This window comes from Bacillus rossius, chromosome 2 (assembly GCF_032445375.1).
Source record: "Bacillus rossius redtenbacheri isolate Brsri chromosome 2, Brsri_v3, whole genome shotgun sequence".
In the NCBI taxonomy this organism is placed as follows: Eukaryota; Metazoa; Arthropoda; class Insecta; order Phasmatodea; family Bacillidae; genus Bacillus; species Bacillus rossius.
The window spans coordinates 115,872,602-115,898,788 of record NC_086331.1 but is presented as its reverse complement, the minus strand read 5'-3'; positions in this window follow the sequence as shown (position 1 = coordinate 115,898,788).

Below are 26,187 nucleotides of genomic sequence, written 5' to 3'. Positions count from 1 at the left end.
TTGCTAATTCATACTAAACACAAATCTCATTATTGAAAAAATAATCAGGAATTTATAAACAAGCCTTAAAACAGTTACATATGTGTCTGAAAACAGAACACATATTTTTTGTGTGTCTTAATACAGCAAATAGAGTACCTATGTATGTGTCCGGTACTACAGGACAAAGGGCCTGTTGGCTAATTGTGTGTCCGATACTAGAGGACATTAAGTGTCCGGTGCTACCGGATCCGCATGCGACCAAATTAATTCTCGCCATTGGATAAATACTGTTAGATTTCCACTAAAAATCAATGAATATGTTATTCAGACTATAATAGTTACCTGAACACAGTTTAGACACAATCCATTCAACTAATTCAGAGTAGTTCACTTTCAAATCTTAACTAGGGTAGAAACATAAACAATGATATTCACAAAAACGCTCACAGTGTGGTCACAGCTCAAGGAACTAACACACTCTGCCGGAACATTTGTGTACTGGAAGGAACCTTTAAGACGCACCCTGCATAATGTTGATACCTAGCGGGATTTTCGTGAACTCTTATGTGTCCGATGCTAGAGGCCGTCCGGTTCTAGAGGACTTTCCCCATGTAGGCTATCATCACATGTCTTGAAAAATTATTGACATCTAATATTATAAGTACAACTATCAAATATTACGGTCTCATAAATTTTAATTCACGTATTTTGAGTATATCCTGTACTAGTGCGTATAACTACATGTGATTTTGTTTACACATTTACCGTGGGTGTAGACAGTATTTGTGGAAGGGGAGGGCAGAAGCCAGTCCCTCCTCCGGAAACTCTTTTACAAAGATAATGCTTGAAAATACATTTTTAGGTTAGTTGACGATCCCTCAAGTACTTTTTGAAATTCCTGCCATTGTAATTTTTGTAAAATAAAATTGTTTCTCTAAATAAATCTGGCAACCCTACTTTCCCCTTTTTTTTATTACGCTCTTGACACTTATTGTTACAGAAACAGGTTCCTCTTTTGAATAAGCTTCTCTGCACTAATACCTGTGCCTTTTTAACAGAAGTGTAAACAAATATACACATAAAACCAACTAAACACAAATCTGTTTAAAGAAACTCAGTATCTATGTGAATATCAACAAATTCAGTATAGTTCATTAAATAACATTTCCACTGGCAAACAACATTTTAAATAATAGGGAAATTAATTCAAGATGTAGTTTTGGACAAACGCCATTACTAATTAAACTGTATGTCATGACAAACATCAGTCTGTTTGTGCCTTAAGATCTCTTTCCCGAAACGTCGCAACTGTTCTCTTAGGAATCATATACTGTATTAGTCTGCGCTATCATCGTTGCGGTTTTCAAAATATCTGTTTTTTTCGCTCAACTGTTGCTTACGGTGTTTGTCTGTGCTGTCATCACTGTTTCTTCACATCGCTGGTTTCACCTGTGCATCTCTGTACAGCCGCTGTTTTTTCCATTTTTATCTGTTAAGTTTCATCGTTGATTATTCTGTTTGCCGTTGTGCACCGTAAATTTTCTTTGTAAATGGAACAGAAATATTCATGTAACCTTAACTATTTGTTAATTTATATGAAAATAACTGTATCACTACAAAATAGTGTTACCATTTATGCTTCGTGTTGCCCCAGTACCTCCAATAGTTAGTTATTTGAATAGCTTTCCAAGGATTAGCTGTGCATGTTAAGCACGGTAAAACAAAAGAAAGCCAAAAGTAATATAAAAAGTTAACTTTTCTGTGGCTTTAAAACCAAATAATTAACATTTTATACAATAACTTCATGCTTGTAAGCACACGCAAATTTTAACTAAACACACTCTTTTAATATCTAACATTTATTTCAAAATAACTTTACCATCGACAGTACAAGCTCTTACATATGTTTTCGCTAGTCTATATTTTTATATAATTATTGTACAGCGGGATTGTAAGTTTGTTTGCACGAAAGTAACTAAAAAATTGCCAGACTAGTTAGGTATACAAATTATATTTCACTTTTATGAAATTATATAATTCATGCTGAACGAACAATATAAGAACACATAAATTTGTTCGTTACCGAGGTTAGGTGTTAATGACACACGAAACTACAGTAAACTCGTGGAATAACATCATGTCAGTGTTACGAAGACTGCACGTATTCGCTCTACCACTCTGGTTCTGGGGTAGAGCGCCTGCCTTGTGACTTGTAGGACCCGGGTTCGCGCCCCGGCTCCTCCAAGGCGGATTGCCCAGACAAAATGGCGGCATTTTCTCTGGTATGAATACAATCCCTTGCAACAAGTCAGGCTACCAAAGAAACGGTGGGTGGAACAGAAAAAAACCTACCAGGTGGCTTCCAAATGGGGAGCCCGTTTCTTTTCCTGGGCTCCCCATGCGGTGGCCATTCCGGGGGTTTCTCCGGGGGAACGGAGTTTTGTAAAAATATTTTTTTGTAGTTTTGTAGCGTTTTATTTTTTAGTAACTGTAGCATTATCATTCCAACATGTTATAAATAAAGCTAAAACAAACATTTAAAACATTTTGTACAAAAATATTTTAATTAAGTGTGCATCAGTCAGTGAGTGGTTGTGCGTTCAACCATTTATCAGTATATATTTTCTTTGATTATTATTGACTGTTAAATTCTAGTCAGAAACCTTTTTATGTAGTATTTTAGCAGTTTTTGACGAAAAAATATTTATAGGCACATGAATTTTATTTCTTAAAAATATCATTTCTGTAAAACCACATAGTCTGTGTGTGTGTACCAGTATAAATCCAGATGTAAATAAAATATTACATTTATTTCAACATGAGCAAAGCCTTCGATAGTTTCCAACATAAACTTATGATTACAAAATTGTCAATTTTAGGCCTCGTCAAGCAATGCGTGGTATATATGTTTTAATTATCTTAAAAATAGACCCTTTACAGTCAAATTTGCAAATGCAAATTTCATGGTATTAGGTGTTCCGCAAAGTAGTAGTTTATCTCAACTACTCTTTAATATTTAATAAATGATATTCCAACTGTAATCAGAATTGATTAAGAAAAGATGCTGATGAAATTTATGTAATTGGGAAATATGTTAATGAAACTATTCAGCAAGATATTTCAGCTGTCCGGATCTGATTTTCATATTAACAAACGTTTCTGAATTACAATAGCATTTATTGTATAACCTTTAGTCAAAAAAACTAATTTAATTAATCAGAATTATCACATAGTACGTAATGGCATTAAACGTGGTGTTCTCTTCTAAAACCTTCGAGTTGTATTGGATGCCAAGCTTTTTTCACCAACATGTAGATAGTAATATTAGCAACACATGAAGATCTTTAGGTCTTATTCAATTTAAAACTTTCTCTGCATCAAAAGATTTTAATTAGAAAAGAATTGAAAGTATGCAGAAAAAGTTCTTAAATTAATATTAGAAAATTTTAGGCATTTAAATTATTTTGAATATGCTACATTCCTATATAACATATTTGCATTTTCTATTTATTAGACGTTCTATCAGTGATGCACTTTTTATTATAAACATTTTATTACCATTTTTGTGGGTTCAGACATAATGACTCGGTTTGGATTAAGAATTCCAACTTGCAATTACAGAATTAGTGACACTTTTAAAATCATTAGTAACTATAAGATGTGTAAAATATTATAACTCCTTTTGAATAATCTACATATATTCATTGGTAAAACTTTTGTAATCTACATATTTATTTTGTATAACCCATTTTAGTTTTAGTTTAAGATTTATGTGCAAACCAAAGTAACCAATTGGTTAACTGAACTTTATCAATCTTTATCTATCTGTGTGTTGTGTTGTTTCGTGTTTTGTCGCATTGATGTGTATCAGTGAATATTTTGTGTTAATGTGTTTTTGTTGTTATTTTATTTCATAATTCGTTTATAGGTGCTGTAAGGCCCAAAAACTGAATTTCAATTAGATCTGACAGTTTTAATGAAGCAGGATAATATGCTACGCATAATAATATTTTTTTTTTATTTTCTATTGTAATAATTTTATTTTTGAAAGACTGCAAGCCTGTGCAAAGCCCATCAACATTCGAAATGTACGAGCCTATGTCTCCCCTAGAGCGCCTGTGCTGCTTGCCCTGTGCCAACAAACTACACTACACAAAAATATTTCCCTCGCATTTCAGCATCTTAAAAACACATTTTGTAGACTTAAAATAATTTATTATAGACATTAAAAACCTTAATATCTGAGTTTTTTGTGTTCAGTCACAGAAAACATTACATAAAAAAATCCTTCAATATATGCGTTGGATTTGCACTCACTAAATAATGATCTAAAATTACTTCAATTATTCCAGTGTGCAAAAATGTAAAATCTATGAAGCTAGTTACATTACAATTATACGAGTAAGGCCGTTTTCCTCATTACGTAGAATACTAGGTACCACATGTATTTATTTAATCGCCGTAATAAGAATACAGTGCTACCAATATAACTTTTTTGGAAACATTTCTTTCTTCTCGTCCGCGATCTGGATATGATTTGTTATTGCAAGTATCACCCTCTGAAGCGATATCTGTACGCTTTAAAGTTAACCTGAGAAACAGCTAGAGGGTTGACAGCGCTACCTACCGAGTATTCTATACACAACTTCGAGAACAATGCTGCTGTACTCATTACATGGAGGGTGTAAGAAAATATGGCAGAATTCCGTCTCGTCCTTTGGACTTATGGTACTTTTCCGCCTTTTTCGAAGAGGCCAGGCGGAATACTGTCATTATGGTAGTCTTCCGTCGCCCCGTGTGGACTTGCTGTCCCCAGGCAACGTGCGGGCTGCTGCCGCCGGCATCTGCAGTTGCAGGGTGACCCGGCCTCATACCCACCAATTGGGTTTTAGTTTATTATTTCCCGACACTGAGAATCAGGACCGACAAGATCAATTCTGTGTATTTAACCTTACACAAAACAGCGTGGGGGTAAACTAGATGTTAATAATATTCGCAGGCCTTCACGGCCATTGTCTAAAGTGGCTTGGCTTCTGGGTTGTAGCCGTGTCCTTGGCGAATAATTAACCGACGTTTTGGTCGACATTGCAGTCGCCATCATCAGGGAGCAGTTATCTGAGGTTACGGTGATTTATTAAGTAACACGGCTACAACCCAGAAGCCAAGCCACTTCAAACTAAATGTTCTCCTGATGAAACAAAACACTGTTTACCAGTCGTATATTGGGAAACTACCGTGTGAAAACTGTAAACATTCAGAGCAACCATAGATTGGGTAGATGGGTGGATTGAGTTACCTTGTTTTCATCACTAGGAAGAACTCACGGGTACCAACCGGACAGGTCGAGAGCTTAGAAATAAAAAGAATATAAGCGGAAGTCTAGTCTAAATATCTATTGTGCCGGATATATTTCAAACTAGTGAAGAATGCTTAAGGTAGTTGCATTTGCATCTCGAATGTTCAGATTTTCCAGGGGATTTTAGCGGCATTAGGAGGGAATGGGGAGGGATTGCAGATTATCTATACTCGGGTAATAAGCAATTAGGAAGTGAATCATGATGCAGACACAAGATAGACAGCACTGAGAGAGATAGAGAGAGACAACGAAAGGATGGAGGTTTTGGAGAGCTAAGTATTGTCGCTTGTATTTTTTTTCTATGATGGCTAGTGTTGTTTCAGAGTCTGATTTTCAACCTTGGTGTAGTGATATCTTTCTTTAATGTTTCTTTCTTGTAGTATAATGATATTGTCAATGAATTTTCCACTTGCGTGACGCATCTGTTAAAATATAAGAGAGAATTGGGAGAGTTAGTTTTTCTTTGTGTACATTGAGTGCTCATAAAGTTGGTTTTCAATGTTGTATTTTCTGCACTTTCCTGCACTTTTGCTCTAACGTTTGCAGTTATTTTAAATGTGCATTTTGTTTCACAAAAATGCTCTTAGCTCTCCAAATACTCTAACATTTTCCCCCTAAGGTTAAATATTTCAGTTAGCTTGTTTTGTTTGATCACTTTTTTTTTCAATTTATATTGTTTTGAATATCGTTTGAGAACGATAGATTTTTTCAAATACAGGCTGTAAAACATTATTTTAATATAGTGTGAGTGCTATCATAGCCTTTAATTTTTTTCTTTTTTCAATCAAATACATTTGTTTTGTGCAATCAAATGAAAACGAGGTTTATGAAGAAGATAAAATGTTATATTTAACTAACCAGACTTATTTTTGTAAACATATTTTTTTCTATGAAAATGATTTAATTAAAATTTAAAAAAAATATCTTGTTAATATTCTGCCACCTCTCAAAGTCTTTTTTTACTTAGGTGATACTGTTTTCTCTTTTGAGTTGTATGCAGGTAAGGCCCCATCTTGGCAAGAAAGGTTTACCTTTGAGTGTTGTAGTGTTTGGTTCTTTAGAGTTTTGCTCGCAGTGAGTGCTCGGTTCAGGCGGGTCCGGCCTCAAGGCGTTGGCGAGTGGACCGACTGGTGAAACAGTCAAGAATAGTTGAGAACAGTCGAGAACAGTCAAGAGTACGACGAGACAACGTAACCCTAGTCATCCGAGTTGTTAACAGCGCTCTAAACCGTGCCGCTTTTGTAGGCGTGAAGTCTTGTGTTTATGTAAACAAAAACATATAATATACATAAAACTGAGTACAATTTACAAATCAGTAAAATCATACAAACTGGAAGTTGAAATAAAACTGATTTATTGGTGTTCTAAACATTTTAACCCAGAAGAAAAGTATAAATTTACAAAGTGCACAAAATTGCGTACCAATATTTAGAGTTAAACATATTTATGGTTTAGAGTGCCGTGATCTATACTACAACGTTATAAAAGTTTCTCTAAACAGTCACGCATCGTAAAAATAATAATAAACATTTTAAGTTTTTAAATATTTAGCTACATGATACTCAATATGCATTTTTTAACAAGTTTTTAAAACCAAGTGGAAAATAAAACTAAAATAATTTGCTATTATTTAGTCAAAAGCAACCAGTGCGCAGAATAATACTGCAAAATAAAATTTTCCTGCAAACTTAATTTTTTTTTTCAAATTAAAGGATATTAATTTTATAATTCAAAACAAGAAAAAACAATTGTCTTTCAGGGGTTCATTTGCTTATATTTCCTGAAATAATGCTGTAATTTTGGCAATCATTAGATTTATACCTAATTAAACATTTGAGGTAGGTACGTTATATGTAATGACCTTGATACATTTGGAATAAAGCTGTGGCTTGAGTTATGACAAATATGCATTCCGTTATTAAGTGCTCGAATGCTGTAAAAGATTTCATAATTTTTGTTTAGAAAAATTATTTCAAAATAAATATTTTCTTGTATTTCTGCAAATAGAACATAAATTATTCCATAAATACTTGTGAAATAAATAGAACTTATATATATATATATATATAACTAGTTTCATTGCAAGAAAATATTTTTGCAACTTTTTCTCACAAAATTTCAATGTGAAACGTACACAACTTAATTTACTCTGTATATATCGATGTGATATCTAATATTAAAACATTTCTATGTTCTTCGATTGTTACAGAATTTTAAACATGATTTGTAGTGTAACTTAATGTCAGTTCCGTCTGCAATCAAATGTTATAAAAATGAAGAAACTTAAAGCTTTTTTATGCAATCGTAGTTGAACGTATTAACGACTGGCACATCATTCACTGTTTGTTCCTTAAATTACGTCATTATTGATAGTCACCGGAGTTACTCGTGCATTATCGAGTGGCCTCGTGTAACGTCATGATCATCAAGGCGCGGATCAGAACGACTTGTTGCATCACGTGTCTGCGCTGAACTGGTTCAACCGACTCCGCAGTCGCCAAGTCCACTTTCGAAGCAGCGCGTGCTGGGGTCTGCGCATGCGCACAACTCTCCGCGGTCCAGCTCAGTCACGTGTCTTTGGAGTGAAACTTCTTTGCAGCCTTTACAGCGAGTCGAGTCGATCACTCATTAGAGCGTAACTAAAAGTGCAACGCTCAGGAGTGGGGCGATCAATGGTGGTGGGAGGGGGAATATTGAGCTCCACACTCCTCACTCCCGGGCAAGCGTTAGTGAAGCGATGCTACAGTGCTGTATTTTTTAAAAGCTGGAACAACAACAAAGTGTTTTCTCTTAAAAATACAATTATATTGAATTATAATTGTAATAATTTTTTATACATTTCCAGTAATGTTTGTTCTTTGTTTCGATAATTTTCTTCTAGAAGACAATTTTGGTGACAATAATTTTAATGGGTGAGTGAAAAATACAATAAAGAAACTACAGAAACTTCCGACCAAACCGACCAGCAAACACACGCCAGCGCCATCTTTGACACTGCCCATCCCACAAGGAAAAAGGACATAAGTCACAATAAACCGCACAAGGGCTTAAGTAACAATAAGTCCAAACATTCCGCCCTTATTGTTAGCTCCGTGTAACAAACACACATGCATATAAAGCAAAGTTAGGGAGAGGCAAAGTCTTCACATATGGCATCATCTTGTTGGCATCTGTCCAAGATCAAAACCACTGTCCACTTATAAATAGCACGGCTTGCTCAACGGACGCTGCAATGCACTTGTACGGACAGTAGCCACTCGAGGTATTAAGTCAGATCCTAGGTGATGAATTTCAATTCGAGTGAGACCTTATTTGAGCGAAGGGGTGTGATCATCTTTGATCAAGATCAAATCTTCAATCTTTGGGTGACCATCTGGTTATGTTCACTTGTTTAATTCCTGAAGTAAGTGCAAATATTTCTTTCTCCGGCGCTTCTAGAAGTCCTGGATTATACATTTGACTATCGGCCAGCGATTTAATCGGTTAACGTTGAGGTGGGTGATGTCAGTGATGGTAGCGGTGTGATATACTGTAGAATCAAAAAAAAAATGAGCCGGTGTTAGGGTAGCTATTTCTGATGGGTCTGATCTGGTCTCTCAAGAAAGCTATATTTAAAGACCTCTCATCGACGTGAACCATAATGGTAACGAGCTCTTCATAAGAAAGTATCTGTAAGCCAACGACTTTAGTTAGGTGGTTTTGAACAGACTACATAACGGCCTCTCATAACCAACCAAAGTGAGTTATTTCTGGTGGTTAAAATGCCATGTAATTCCTTCTTGACTCAGCTTACGTTTCACTTCATTGTTTTGAGATGTCTGTCGTACAAACTGAGAGATTTCTTTGAGTTGTCTATGAGCTTCAATAAAATTACTACAACAATCACTGTAGCCAATATTTTGTGGTTTCACCTAGTTATTCTGGTCATTCATGTTGACGCTTCTGTTAGTTTTACTCCGTGTGCTCCTGGTTATTCCTAGCGAGACTTCTTCTGATGTTCTCCGAGTACTTCTGGTTATTTCTGAGAAATCAATCTCTGCATGAAATTTTTTTTAAGGAATAAGGCATGCAATTTTATTCAGAGTTTCGTATAAATTGCTAAATTCCTGTTACTAAATCAGCACTTACAATATTTAAATCAAGTGGAATCCATATAAATATATTAATTACTCAATCAAATACTATGTCTTTAAAAAGGTGAGACACTATCATGCAAGAGGAACTTCCTTCTTCTTAATTCTACCGAAGCCCTCTTTCTCTTGCGACCGTGAGAGAGCATTCCGCATCCCGCATTCCACATATCGCATAAAAATTAAATAATATTAACCTCAACACAACATGTGGCGCCATCTGTTGGCGGATATAGGAACTACATGCAAAAAGTTATTTAATGGGACAAATTAATTCTCGCTGACGAAATATTACAAATTATATTTAAGTAATTGATCCAATTTAAAAGTTTCAGTAAGCATCTGGCATAAGTCACATAAGCTAATATGGATCCCGGTTTGTTGTCTGCAGCTGAATCGTAAGGAGACCGCTGTAGGTAGGCTACTGCAGCAAGAAGTTTTTCCTGAAAAGGAATGCTAGACGTCACGAGAAAAAATATTGTGTTAAAAGCCCGCTACGCAAAATGTTAAGTTATGATCGGTGTGGCAGGTTGTTAACACGAATTGACACGGCAGAAATTGTAGTCCAAGCCTTTTTTCGAGATAAAAGACATCGATAAAGCCACTAAACTAAGGAAGAGTGTGCTACATGATGTAAATAATTTTCCTTGTCTTGAATGTGATTATGTTCATAGCTCTCATGATCTCGACAAAGAACTTAAATTGAAGGATGCTGATGGTTTAAGGAAGACTGAAACCAATGAAAGTATCATCACCGTAAAGAGTGAGAATAAATTCAAGCCCATATCAAGTAGATCCTCCATACTTTGGAATAATGATGGCCACTTAAAAAATGAAGCTTTTAACACAATGATGAAGCTTCGACGTCAACGATTTCGAGTTCTTACATAAATCCAGGTGAAGAAACTGGCTTCTATGGTGATGGCGATAGTGAATCTGAAGCTGGTGACGCGATCGAAGACTTTGCTGAAGGACCCAAAACAGCCAAGATCGAAGACTGTGATGAAACCCTGAGACCAAAACGATGGAAACGTCGTGATAAAATAAATTATTCTGATAAAGCTTGCGATGATCACTGGGTCGATAGTGATATAAAAAATATTTATAATAATAATAATGCAAGGAAGATGACAGCAGAAGAGATTGATTATACATCATGGAAAGATCCTAACATATTAGTCGACAGGTTAAGACTTCTACCTGCTTTGCTTTGTGCAGGAAACTATTCGCACATCAAAGAAGTAGGCTAAGTAGCCTTCATACCCAAAGAACTTAGGGAAACTTGCTACATACAATAAAGACTTGTTTTACCTGCATGTGTATAAATTAAAAAATATATTATATAAATTTTTGATTTTGAAAGTGATTTTTTTTTACTTTACGAAATCATATTTCTAACTAAGCCAGAGTTCTCGCGACTGCGTGTTTAATGTGTGCATTACATTTCCATTGCATGTCCTGTGTGTGTATTGTGAGTTCATTGTGTGTCCAGTGAGTGTACTGTGTGTCCTCTGTGTGTGTATTGTGTGTTCTTTTCTTTTGTTGAATGTTTGTCTTTTTGTTAAATGTGCGTAGTTGAATCTGTAGTAGCTCTGAATATTAGCGGTTCAAAACCTCTTGGTCTTGATAAAAAAAATTCAGTAAGCGTAAAACATGTCATTTTGGTCTAATTGCTTTTAATTGATTCTATCGATACTTTAGGTCTAACAGTTCGGAGACTTTGTCTTGACTGCTTGAAATTTTTATTGACAAATAAGGCCTGGTTTATACGCCTGACAGTGTTAATGGCCTGTCCTCGTGGTCCGAAGACACTTGGACTATACGCCTAACATAGTACAACACTTGGTTGGAAGTTATTCCAAGTATCAAAAAATTAGACTTCCATTGTAGGCACAGCGACAATACATTTATTTCGAGGGACTGTTATATTGTATAGAGTCATTTTTCGTATAAATAATTATTGATAAGCTCCACGAAAGTTAATTGAAAACAGAATTTAAAATTTATTTGAAGCTTCAGTTTCTTTCACCACTGGCTGCGAATCTAATCAAGGACAGAAATCCATCAAGTCAAACATTATTTTAATAAGTGATTTTTTTTATGAATTTTGGAATTTTTTCCGAATTTTTAGTTCAATAAATACAAATTTCCAAGATGGCGGCCCATATGTAATCACCGGCTTACTGGAGGCTGGTAGACTAGAAACCTAAGCTGTTTTTAATTAATAAAAATTTTTAAGTAAAATTAATTTTTTTTGCATCGATAAAATATCGAACCAAGGACATGAACTTTTTGAATCAATCAACAAATTGATTGCAGATTTTTAAAAATGAATTTTGGAATTTTTCCCGAATTTATAGCTAAATAATTACGAATTTCCAAGATGGCACCCAAATTTCAAGTTGGTGGGCACCACAGTAATTACTGCACTCTAGCAGGTAAAATTTAAACTAATATGGCGGCAGCATCCTATAGCAGACGGAAACAATATATTGGATCCAATATGACGGCCTTCAGCAGACGAGAACATGATGGCGGACGTGACGTCATACTAGCCAGAGATATATATACCTTGGCATTAGTGGTGGGATGTCAGTCTGTCGATGGCTTCCGTGGAGGAAGGATCGGCCGCCATTTTTATTTTGTTCTCACAAGGTTCGAACTGAAGACTCGATGACATAAGTACGGTTTTTAAATAAATTTTTATTAAAATTTGATTAATTAAATTTTTTCATAAATTTTTAATTTTTTTCCGAATTTTTTGGATGATATTTACGGATTTTCAATATGGTGGCCGTGATGTCATAATCCAAGATGGCGGAATTTAGTTAAAAAATGTATTAATAACTTTTTATAAATTTTAAAAATGTTCTAGTTTTTCTAGCATAAAAATACGGATTTTCAAGATGGCGACCGTAACGATAATTGCAACGGTTAAGTAACAATTCAAAATGGCGGCCATGGCATCCTAATTATCAAGTTCATGCCGGCGGCATATCGAGCCTTGTAGATGCGGCATTTAAGCAGCTTTGCGGACTTTTCAAGCCACTGGCATTTTTTTTAGACTAAAAATGGGAAATTTCAGTTTTCCTAAAAAAACTTAATTGCAAAATAAATTTACGTATTATCTGAACTTTTATAGAAAATATCCTACATTTACTGCATAGTTTAGAGAAAATAATTAAAGAATATCACTCAGGATGTAGGTACACTAGTACCATTAAAGGATAGACCGCATTCTTTGATATTTTATGCGTCAAGTAAGGGAACAAAAATACATTGGCAAAAATGGGAAGAAAAAAGGTTAATATAACATATTTAGAACATTCTAGACAGTACCTTATAACAGTTAAGTACACGTTTTAAAGAAATGTTTGCGTGGTACCTCTAACTCATGTTGTTGTTCTTTCTACGTAAACGGTGTGGGACTGTTGTGGGAATGTAATTTGTTTTCTCCAACCACACACTTCTCTCGGTGTATTCCAGATGTAAGAGATCATGCACCTCTAGCTATAACGGCACTGCCATAGCAACTTCCTCTTCCTTTTTCCTCATTGCCGCCATTCCGAGGACTTCAGTTCCACTGCTGAAACCATACAGTCATGTTGCGTGAATTGCTATCGTCCTATCGCGTGGCGGTGAGTTTTGTTCGAGTTTCCTTCATCGCGCTGTCGGCGGATGTGTCGGCTTCGTTGTCTACAGATTTGCGGGTCTGCTCCTAGGTGTACGTGCAACGGTCTGGACACTGCCTTTCGAAATGCTCTGTTGCCAGTCGTGACGTGACCGCTGCTAAAAAATGGGTGACGCCAACTTTCTCCTTCAATGAGCCGTCACCAGCGGCTTGGCGCAAAATTTCAGAGCGAGCTTGCATTTGGAAGGCATTTTTTTTTTGCGTAGAATTTGACTAATCATTGCGGCGGTCTCCAAGATTTGGTGCTCGGCTTATATCACCGGGATGGCGGTTTCGGGTCCCTTGCCAATCATGGCGCATAATTAATTGTTTTGTTTGTTATTTCGCAAGTAATTTCTTACTTAACCTTCCGACTGTACGACAAAAACGTTACTAAAATTTTACAATTAAAGAAACCAACTGGAAAATGCCTGGTATGGCTGGACAACTTGAAACACTCATTTTTATATGTTTGCAAAACCGGTTAAAACTCATATTTTAGACTGGTTTTATCCTCAAGCCTGCCGATATAAATAAATTGCTTACTCGAGTAAAAATTTATATTATACCGTAAAAAAATTATGTCAAGTTATATACAGTTAAATTTCCATTATATATTTATATTTTTAAGGAAATTTCGTACATACATGGCGCAGCATTAAAATTTATTTTCACTATGAAACCTTACTTTGAGATTTAAAATAAGTATCAATGAAAAACACAGATAATGAATATACACCCCGTATTGTACAGTATTATTATTTTAAATTTAAGACTTTTCAATTATAGGCAAAAATGTATTATCCGTTGATACTTAAATTTATTTTGTCCTTCATGTTATATTACCAATGTATTTAGATGACAAAAATGCAAACAGAGCGTCTTGAAAATTAATAAATCCGAATAAGGTAAAGGAATTCTCTCTTTATTAATACAACACTTTACAAATTATTTAACTGGAGTCAGTTTCTTACCTCTAAAGCAAATATACCCAGATTATGAGTGGAAAAACACACGTTGGGCGTGGCTGTGTGCTTACTGTGACTAGCAATATATTTTTTTTAAATTTTCAATGTGAATTTGATTGTTTTAAAATAATTAATTAATTTCAGGTAAACATTTTTGAAAGGAGTCAGGTTAAGGTCAGGGCAAAGTTTAAGGTCAATTTTACAGCTAAGGATCGGTGACGAAGTCATAGGTTTCATCTCGTTATTCGGCGTTACGTGCACGGCAGAGAAATGAAACTTGCCGTTGTGTTGTCTGGTTTCCAGAGGCGTGTGGTGACTACTGCTTTACTTACGAATACAGTAACGTGTAAAACGAGAATATATCTTGTGAAGTGCAATCTGAGACCCTTGTTTCAAACCATGACATGAACCATATAACTGCTACTGTATTTTGTCTCAAATTTGAAGGCCAGTGGTCCACGTATCCTTCTGCCACTGGTTTTCTGTAAAAAAAAAAAATTGGTTGTCTGTAAAGTCGGTTTACGGACGATAGTTTAACGTGACAACGTCATAACAAAACATTGATGAAATGATTGCATACTTTTATGAATAAAATTGAATCATTTTTATTGAATTATCACTATTTTGTATGGATACAAAGAATGAATGAAAAAATCTACAATTTAATTGATAAATTTACTTTTATTTGCACTCATTAATTCAAATATGTTTATTACTTTAACGAACAGATTATTTTAACTATAACTTTTATACATGTTTGCTATTTAACTTCTTCCAATCTGTGTTATTCTGTTAAGGATAGGACGATGATAGGAAATGTAGGAAACGAATGGGAGTGTTTCAAGTTTAATGTGCCTCCAAAAAGTCAAATCGATGGTTGTTCCAATCGAGTGGAAGAGAGATATATGCGGCACAAGCGTACAATGAGCGTAACGGGATACAGCGTAACGGGACAATGAGTCATCCTTTTTCGTGCGTGCAGCCGGCGTTCATCGATTTATTAGACGTTGTCACGTCAAAAAAGGTTTGTAAACAACATTATGTGATTGTCAGTGCTTGTAAACGGCAGTTACCTGAAAGCCTGTGACTTTACGGTGCTAATTACACGCATAAAAATTAAGGTGACTAGCGCATTATCAATTCACATAAAAAATTATGAAAAGGCTGCCCACTAACATAACTGAATACTAAAAGTAATTTATAAAAAAAATTATATATTACTTAACACCATACCTTAACTGTCCACTAAAGTGCACTAGGTTTTAAAGTCCAAATAGTTGCACCGGGGGGAGGCCTTCAATATAAAAATATGTAAAAAGTTATTTAGTTAGAAAGTTAATATAAACGCGATAAAATGACACGTACATTGTTACGTAAAAGTACATGGTAGCTACCAACAAGCGAACGCAACACATCGCTGTTCAGATTCAAATGGGACAGTCCTCTCAGAATCTGAGTATGTGAGGAGAGCACATTTTCATTTACAGAGATATGACATCAAAGAATTTAATTTCTGAAATTCTAAAATCAAAGTTTTTATCCTGGAGCTCTCTTTACGGACGATACGTAAACTTGGCATGCGTAAACCCAACATAATAACGCATGATGTGGCCCTCAATGCAAAAAACAAGCACTCGTAAAAGTTGTTACTTGAACCGCACGAACAAAACTTGCCCAACTTGTTTTGCGCTCGTAACAGTTAAATCACAACGTTACGTGGAACACTCATTTATCAAACGCCCACGGGGTTAAAATACGTTATTCACTTTGACCGTTACAGTTTTTCAAACGTGGCATAGTTATGAAATTACTGTATATCAAAAATATTTAATTCAAAAATGCTTCTTAAATGCACTACATCAGTGACGTAAATCGGGGAATGGCTGTTTACCTTATTTAGTGATGCAATAGTTTATGTGCCAAACGGCACGCCCAGTTGCATACGCAACACGTAAGCCCCAGTTGGTCGAGGCTGAAGTCCTTGCAGGCGGCGCGCATTTCGCGCTTTCCCGTCCGTCTGCCGAGCCAGCGACATCACATGCCAGTCCATAGATAAAGGTTGGTATAGATGGGCATCTCGCATGTTGTGATCATTGACGGGAAGCCTACAACTCACGTAGTTTCGGTTCCCTGCAAGAATTTTCGAAGATTTCCGAAGTTTTGCGTTTTGGTATTAACGCCACTTCAGCCACTAAATCAGAAGTTTCCAATGAAAACAAGCATGTTGTGACTGACCTAACCTAACCTAACCCTTCGATTTTTTTAATTTCAATTTTTGAGAGAAATCCGAAGTTGCACGAATGTGGTAGGGAACCGAAACTACGTGAGTTGTAGGCTTCCCGATCATTGACAACGCTTACAGTGCTCACGGTAGTTGGACCTTGAACTAATTTCAAAATGGCAGCCTTGGCGGGATTTTTAAAATGTTCTTTGCCACTTACATGCTGGCATATATTTACTAACCTATTGCGCACATGCGATTAAGGATTTTGGTGTTATTATTTAGTGCACTATGAAAACACTTTAATTATAAACACAACATTTTCCAAAATCAAATGTCTGACAACGTATGTTCAGAAAAAATAATTCATGAAATAATTTCATATTAATTGCTACCCTAACAAAAGGACCAAAAGTAATTTGCTGTAAATAATACTAACACCTAAAAAAATTAAGTAACATATACAGTTAACATAGGAACCCAACATAAGAAATATAGTAGCATTGTATTGGTGGTGAAGATAGGAATGTGAAACAAAAGTAAAATTATTGAACTAAATCATTTAATTAGAATACAATGGCATCAGTATAGAAAAGCCTAGAAATCAATATAAAAAACTATTCACTACACATTAGTTAATTAAAAATTACAACTCAGTCCATTAGGGTTCATATTTTTTAGCAAATTAGCTTTAAACAGCTTGGATTTCCTGAAAAGTCTAGTCTTTCATATCTTAAAAAAAATTACACAGTTTAATTCAGGAATTTTTACTAGCATATCTATATTTTTCTCTAAGTAAATGGTAAATTCAGCAGTGTTCAAGTAGTCACCAACACTAGTACAAGGAATTAGCAAATGTCTTTTTTAAGAATGTCTACTTAGGCAAAATTTTATTTCATTAATACTTTTTACTATTAAATTAAGAACTGCATTAGTAAAAATTGGAATTAAAGCCATTAATATCATAATTATAGAGGAACGAATAGGGTGAAACTAGCATACAAATACAAACCAGAACAAAACCATATTGAGCACTGATGGGTTTTACCTGTGTGCTATCTTCTGCCCATTACAACTTAAAAACAAAAATTGGTATATCACTATTAAAAAACACTGTCGTATAAATATTACAAACACAAGTACTATTTATTCTGTAAATGCCTAAGGAATGTGAACCACAAAAAGGAAACTATAAAACAACTGGTGTCGTAGTCTGGTCAACCTTTCACATACTTTTTAAGACCAATTATTGTCAACCAACTAAAACCACGTTTACCAATGACGTGTGATCATAAATTGAAAATCAATGAGAATATTCGTCTAAAAGTAATGTTATAAAATAACGTTACTGTGAGTGGATGATAATAAAAAAACTTAAATTTTTCTGAAAACTTTGGACTTACCATTTAGCAACAATAATAGTACAAAGTTCATTTTAAAGTGAAGTAATTTCAGCACTATTATAAGTGGAGAGGAGTTAAAATCCTAATTGCATATCAAACCAAATTACTAACAAAACTAAAACAACATAGAGTGCAGTTGTCAGTGGACAGAAAATGCCTACGTTGAAACTGTGTCATATTGGCATGATGTCTAAATGCGTTTTATTTTAATTTTGAAACATAATTTGACCAACATTACATCAAGAATCACAATACATCAGGGTGTATTATAAATGAAGTAGCTTGGCTTCTGGGTTGAGAATATATCACTGACGTCCAATGAGAATATATCACTGACGTTTCGGTCAACATAGCAGTCGCCATCTTCAGGACAGAGTTACCTACTGAGGTTATTTCAAGTTCTTCTGTCTTTAATACTCTCGCCTGAGAGGATTGTTTCCCGATTTTCTGCAGATGTGAGCCAATCACAGCCTTCCTTTCGTCTAGTTAACCTGTTGGTTTGGCAAATCGTAGCTGGGCTTCTGTGAGCAGTTTGCAAGCTGTATGAGAGCAGTTTTCAAGATGTATATGAGCAGTGTATGAGCAGTGTGCGAGCAGTGTGCGAGCAGTGTGCAAGCAGTGTGTTAGAGGAGGGCGAGCGGTGTGTGAGCTGCTTCCTAACGTCACTTCCGCAGTCGACGGTCCCTCAGAACCGTGTTGTGTCAGCGAGTCCCACGATCATTTGTTGGGAAGTTTCCCAAAGGTGATGCAGTTGATGGGAATATGCGATGTGTAATCCGCCGGCACGCTTACGAGAACGCAAAAGCTCGTTTAATACCTTGGCCTCGTCGGAGCATTGTTTATTTTGTTTCAAAAGCGTGATTTAATTCTTTACGATGGCCATTCATAACCGGAAAAACACTGATTGAACTGTGTGGCTGGGCTGAGGAGATAGAGGAGATGGGCGAATAGTGGGGCTGGCACTGTAAGCCTCGAGTGATGATGTCATTTTTATTGTTATCATTCAAGATTGGTCATGAAAATAATTATAATTACGTAATGAGTTTTGGTTACACATTTTAACTAATTAATTTTAAGCTTGTTTTAAACACCTTAGCCTTAAACATTCACAAGTACTTGAACCAGGGATGTCAAGCAGTTTCTGTTCGGCTGTACAAGAAACAGATAGATTGGCCATGTGATCGTGATGTTGTCCAGATTATCTGTTAAGTTTCATCATTGGGTTTGTCAGTCCATCTGTGTTGTTTGTCTGTATTTACCTGTTCTTGTTGCAACTGTCTCATTGTTGTCAGCCCCACTGTGTTAGTCTGTGCTGAAATTATTTCCACAGAATTCTCTGTGCTGTCTAAGCATTTAACATTTGAAATAAGTTAATAGTGTCATGTTGTCCATGCATTTATGCATTCATCTTTATTGTTCACCCTTGAGGTTTTTCTATGACAAGTTAAACCAGAAATTACATATGTCCAAGAAATTATTTTTAATTAAGTGAATTTAATTTTTAAGTCCATTTAGTTATTTATTCAAGCGTTGTTCCAAACCAAAGGGATACTGTATTTTTTTAAATATTTTCATACATAATACATGATTCTAAGCGAAAATGAATATGTTATCTTTTATAAGAAAAAATCATGAAAGATCTTTTATTCAAGAAATCATGCAAGAGTAATCTCAATGCAGTTTTCTAGCAATTGAAACCTCAATTCTTTGCAGTGTACATTATGTTGAGAGAAAAATGTTTGTTTTAGCTAGGTTTTGTTTTAACAAAATAAACAACCCTCTAATATAATTTTTTTTTAGTTTTTTATGTGTAAGCATTTGAGCTCTAGGTTTACGGCATTTGGTAATTTTGTGACAATGGAACGAAAGTCGATAAACGGAAATGTGACACAAAGATGACGGACCCACGTGTAGCAACATAAACCCGTATATAGTTACGTTCGTAAACATTAGGTGAATAAAGCTATTCGAAACAGACATCCAATTATAAAAATTATAAATAATTCATTTACCAAACGTATTGGAGTGCCAAATGAAACTTCATGATGGAGAAACTACCCTGTAATATAGTTGTTAAACTAAAGTAGTCTTAGTAAAAAGTATTCTAAAGTTTTAAAATACTTAATAATAATGGCATTGCAAAACATTTTTATGCATGTTCTCCTTGCAATATGTCGAGCGCGTGCATGTTAACCGCATAGGACGAGATTCAAATCTCGTAACTGGAAAACGTTTTTTACTTTTTAGTAACATTATAATAGTATTTTATAATAATTTTGAATCAGCACAATAATGTTACGGTTTGTTTGTAGTAATTATTTACAGACTCATTTCCGTCGTTTAAGCAAAACTAAATATACAAACATATACATAGTGTTACAATATGTGTTTTAAAATGTTTCAGGTTAATATTTTAGTATTCCCATAGAAGTATAACTACTAACGTACGCGGAGACTTTATAGTATTTACTATTTAATGAATTAATTTTAACAAGATAGACAGTATTTCAATAAAATTCCTTGTTGAAAATCAGGCCCAAAGCTGGGTTTTAGGAATTTTTTTTCAAGTCTTTTTCACTTTTATAGGAGACGTTTCTAATAGTTTAAAATTTCCGTTTGTGTCGTGCTGCCATCTGCGGGTGATGGTGGCAAACAACGTTTAGGATTCAGGCAGCGAATTCTAGCGGTGGATGCAGAAAGTAAGTGTGTGATTCACGTCTCGGATTTTTGGTATGTATTTGAAAAGTGAATATTTTATTGGTCAGTATGTTTATCACGCTCGGCATTATTTTAAAGAATTCTTCTTTAAATTACGTGTCCGAGTTTAGTATAATAAGTTTGTTTGCAACATGAACATCACGAGAACCCATGAATTTGCTCGTTACCGAGGTTAGATTTTTTACCATCGCTAACGAGTACTGAAATACTCTCTCACATTGTTTTTAGTTTTTCGGATTATTAATAGTAACGTCAGTGAAATTTCATGGCTTTATGTTTTGATAGATGTCAATCTGTTACATTCATAGATCACGAGTTAGCAATTTTAATACTCTGATCTTTAAGAAGACATAGCTGTTACAAATATATTTTTTAACATATAAATATACTTGTAATCCTCCAGACCCTGCGTTTACTATTACTCAGATATAATTTTTCTTACAATGTAGTGACATATTTCGAACACCGTTATACAAGCAACGCACCCTCTATTGAGAGCCAAGAATTGATTGTCACGCGCATTAAAACAAATATAAACATAAACTCAAGCCCAAATGACAACTTAATTCACAGCCATTATTAATGTTAAAAGTTATATTTTGTGTAAAGTTTTAATACTTGGACATTAATAAATCACCTAACATCAAATGTGGGTGTTTTTGCAGCCTATATTCGATTAAAACAAATCTTCACCCTCAACCTATTCCCTCATGATAAATTTCAAGGGTACGAGCGTTAATTTTCCAAAGAAATCGTTGTAAAAACTTAAAACTTTGTCATCATTGCCTGACGTCACTGATATTCGCTTCATAACGCAATGCACGGTTAACGAAGATGTATCCACACAGTTTCCTCCCATGACCCATTCTTCAATGACACGGAAGCGAAGTTATGCCACGTTGTTGCAGGGCGATCCCCCTGAACGCCCCTCAACGCCTTTGTAACCCCTAGCTGACCTCAGATCAGTGATAGCACTGCGCGCGCGCGAAGCATGACCGACTGCGCGCGTGGAAGGGGAAGCCTCCTTTCACAGACGAGAGAGCCAAACGCCCGATCGTATCGTGCATCTTCGGGTTTTTTTTTTTGTTCATTGTAAAAGGTTAGGTTAGCTACATTATAAATACTTTAAAACATTGTGGACGGTTGATTTGGTTAGGATAGCTACATTAAAGATACTGTGAAATCATGTAGTAAACGGTTTCCTAGCCCTGGATAGCTACATATTAAAAAGTTATTTGCTAAGCAACCATACAATGATTTTACAGTATTTTTAATGTAGCTATACGTACCTAATATAACCAACCATCCACAATGTTTTAAAGTATTTATAATGTAGCTAACCTATCCTAATTGACCGCAAAATTTAATGCAATGAGATAGAACGGAAAAAAAAAGCGAGCATGAACTTCGGGGAACTTCGGGTGTGGCTCTCTCGCCTGTGAAATGAAGGCTTCCCGCGTGGAAGGAGACGAACAGACTCTGAGGCTGTGAAGTTGGCGGGAACCGAGCATGGCAGAGGACAGGGGAAAACATTCCAGAAGGAATAGGCCACGCCAGGCGGGGGGTATATATAGGGGAGGCGGTCGCCGGACAGCCCCTTATTAAGGCCCGGACGCTCTCCCCGATCAAACCACGAATTCATCTGAAACTTTCGGCTAACTTCACCTCTTCTCATTACAATACTGACAGCATTTATGAACTTGGGCAGGTGGGTAGTCCTGTAGGCAGGGAGAGGGGGTAAAACAAAAGGAAACCAGGGGCAAGTGTGGCAGCACACTTGCGCTGAGAAAACGACTGCTGGGGATGCCTTGTGCATGCCAGAAAAACCCCCAAATTTTTTATGATAACCAAAAAAATACAAGAACCCTTAAAAAGGCTTGTACCTCCCCCGCGCTGAGGGATTTCCCAATGATGATTAAGTGGCGGCGGCGCACAGTGGGGCAAATGACTGATATCCCTGGACAAAACCTAAAACATTTTAATTAAACATTTACTATAATTTATATGTTTTAGTGTTAGGTAATGTCCAGAGCATCTAAAACCACCGGAAATGGACCATTTGGTCCAACTGCTTTCTTGTGAGAAGCCTGCAAATTAGCTCGTTTATACGGATTCCATATTTTTGCTTTCCTAACGTCACAAAAGTAGGATAATCCCATCTTCGTTAGCGGTATAAAACTGCAAGGAAATAGTATGGGTATTAAACAACATACTGTCCTGATATAGGTGAGACCGAAAAACACTAAGAAATTTATATTAATCATTTTATATTTAATTTTTATGTGTGAGACGTTGAGTTCGGCATATATATTCGTACGTTCTTAGACTTACAAAATTTGCCCCACTAGTCACCACTTTAATTTTTCTATTGAAATATTCAGAAAACATTTCTTTATAACATACACAAAAATTACGTGCTACCTCTTGCTACTTTAGCAGAACAGTGGGTCTGAGTGATAACGTGTGCGTCTCTGAGCGCGGCCCCGGGCAGGGAAGCCAGTGGCCGGACGGACTGGGAGTGCTGACCAAGGACTGGGGGAGATTTGACCTACATAAGCATGTTTCTAGATACAGCAGGGCTGCTGCCAGTAGTTAGTGGGAGTGTGTCAACGCGTGTGTCTTGCATGCAGTGAACGCATCCTCACAGTTATGTCGGTCACATTCACGCACCGCGAGATATACAATCTTCTCATGAAAAAGAAAAACGATACTTGGAACCTTCGGTATTTACATGTGTGTAACCATGTTGAAAATAAACTTGACTTGAGCGACAAGAATGTAATTGTCAGGCATTCGGTCTCAAGAATATGTTCGCGTGTTAGAAAAATATGGAAACAACACTGCAGAAACGAAGAAAAATTTAATACTGCTTGCAACGAATGGCTGGACAAGACCGTACGGTTCGAGAAGCCTGCTGCAGCGGAAAGCACTCACATTAAATCAGGTAAGCTACATTTTTATACAAGGATTACCACTACATCTTGTTTCCGTGTATAAGTCGTCTGTCGTTAAGTGAGCTCTCCAAACAAAATAACTTAACGTTTGATATCGCGCTTGTGTTTGGTGCTATTAGCCTAAGTGTTTGAATGATTTACTGAATCATCCATCTTGATGCAGGCATATTAATTGTTTTAGTTGAATTTTTTGAGATTTCTTGTTTTTTTTAAATTTTAATTTTGTAATTTTCATGGTACATATACCACACAGAACGTTAAGTGAGTTTTATAATATGAACCGACTTCTTTTAGTTCTTTATCATCAATTTAAAAACCTGTACAGATATCTTGGGAATGCTGCACCGCTCCCATCACCTTCAACGAAGATGCTGAACGAAGTATTAATTTTTAGTGACAATGTACAAATTCACAGAGAGACGAACGAACGATTTTAGCACAATGTCTCTTACATGAATCACATTTTAAATTCGCAGTTAGTACCATATAAATTTATAAAACTTGAACATACAAACATTTAAAGAGGCTTGGATTCTGGGTTGTAGCCGCGACCAATGCGAATAATTCACTGAAGTTTCTGTGGACATTGCAGTCACCATCATGAGGGTGGATCTACCCTAATGATGGCGACTGCAATATCAATCGAAACGTCGATGAATTATTCACCTTGGACACGGCCAAAACCCAGAAGCCAAGCCTCTTCAGACAATGACCTCTAAAAACTGAAATGTTTGTATACACATTTAAATTACCAGTGTATTTGAGCCGAAATACTAAGAAATTTAGAACTTAAATATTTATGTTATCACTTAAAAATGGAGGGCTTATAGATGAGCATAAAAAAACTTAAATGAGTGTATCTTTTTTCTACACAGGAGGTCGCCCAACGAAGGATTTCGAGAGTAGCTGTATGCGCAGCAAAAGAAGAAAAACGAAAGAAGTCAGAGCTACTACTTCAACTGCAGTTCTCACCTTCTCTGCTGGTATGAAGCTCCGTGCGGATGGTAGACATGAAGAAGCCAGGCTCGTAAATGAAGCACTTCATACGACACCAACACGTGCGGCAAAAATAGCTAAACCATGGAGGTCTACGCAGCAGTCTAAAGCAATTAAATGTCACTCTCCTCAGGAAGCGCTGTCTCTCATAATAGAGACTGACCTGTCCCGCACTTCATACCAGACACTTCGAATTCAGGCAAAGGAGAGAGGAGTAAACTTGTACCCATCCTATAAAATGATCCAAGATGCGAAAAAATGGGCCTTCTTGTAGACATAGTTAAACAAGGTCATGGCACTACCAATGACGGCAATACTTCACGTAATTTTTTCGAAAACCCAATGTGTTCAGCATCGATTACAGGACTGTCAGAGAAACTGATAAAGAGATGCGACATAATACTGCGCACACTATCTTGTGGATTTGCTGTCAGTGCCCTAGCTTTTCGGCAATATGCACTCGATACAGCGCGGCTTTATGTTCATGACTACCCATGGTATCCCATGCCTCCTTCAGTGCATAAGGTTCTGATCCATGGCTCAAATGTCATTGAAGTCGCATTGCTCCCGATTGGAATGCTAAGCGAAGAGGCTCAGGAAGCTAGGAACAAAGACTTTCGCAGGTTCCGAGAGAGGAGATGTCGAAAAATGAGTAGTGAAGTGACTAACCAAGACCTCCTTAATATAATGCTTATATCATCTGATACTGTGATTTCCTCTGTTAGAACTATTCCACCAAGAAAACTCAAAATAATGAAGCCAGAAGTTATTTCCTTACTTGAAACTCCTTCCTTATCTAACTCTTCTGTTTATAGCGGCAGTGATGATGATGATGATTAGGAAAATATTATTTAAAGACAAAGTTTACATAATAACAGTGTATATTTTTATTCTAAACACAGTTTTTAATGTTTTACTAATCAGATTCTTCTTATATTGTTAACTTATCACACCTATTATCGGAAACAATTATAATAAAAAATAGGAATTTCTTCGTACTGGGTACATATTGTAGTGTTAGTTTGCTCATGCAGTGACAGGGATGTGGTAACAGTAATGATAAATTACATTATACGAGGTCAGAGGTTTTGTCCGGGAAACTCAGTCCTCTGCCCCACTGTGCGGCGGCGCGGAGTCGACACAAAGTCTTGTGCAGTCTTGCGAGCGTTGCTGAGTCTCAAAAAGTCTACAGGCAACCGCCAAAGTTCAAGGGTGAGATCACTTTGCTGAAGACTGAGAGTCCACGAGAGAGGTCAACGAGTAGCTGATCGGACGAACTTGGCGAGTCACATGGAAGTTACCTGGATTGAAGAAAAAGCCAAGCTGCGGACGAGATGGAGGCGACGAGTACGACACTCGCTGAGCTAGTGCTCTGCAGAACCAGTTAATCAAGATCGTCGGTGCAGCATACAGCGAGGCGTACACACGATCATGCGGCTGCTGAGTACGAGACTTGCCGAGCAAGGAGAAGCTGTGTCTCAACTCGCCGGCTCGTCGAGCGAGTGCGGAAAGGACTCGCTCGGGTGCCAACCTCGGTCGCTGTTGCGGTCACCGAAACAGCGAGGTGCCCCGCGGACGTCGGCACCGCACAAACTCGCTGGGCGAGTTGCTCAGCTGGACGGGACCTGGTCGTGGTTGTTGCTGAGATCTCGCAGTCGGGAGCCCCGGAGGAGCTGACAACACAGGGTGGGAGTGAAGGGGTCGAAGACGAGGAGTTCGGGCGATGGAGCCGAGCTGGGGAGAGGGACCCTGGCGCACCTCTTGTACGTTGGACTGTCGGAGAAGACGA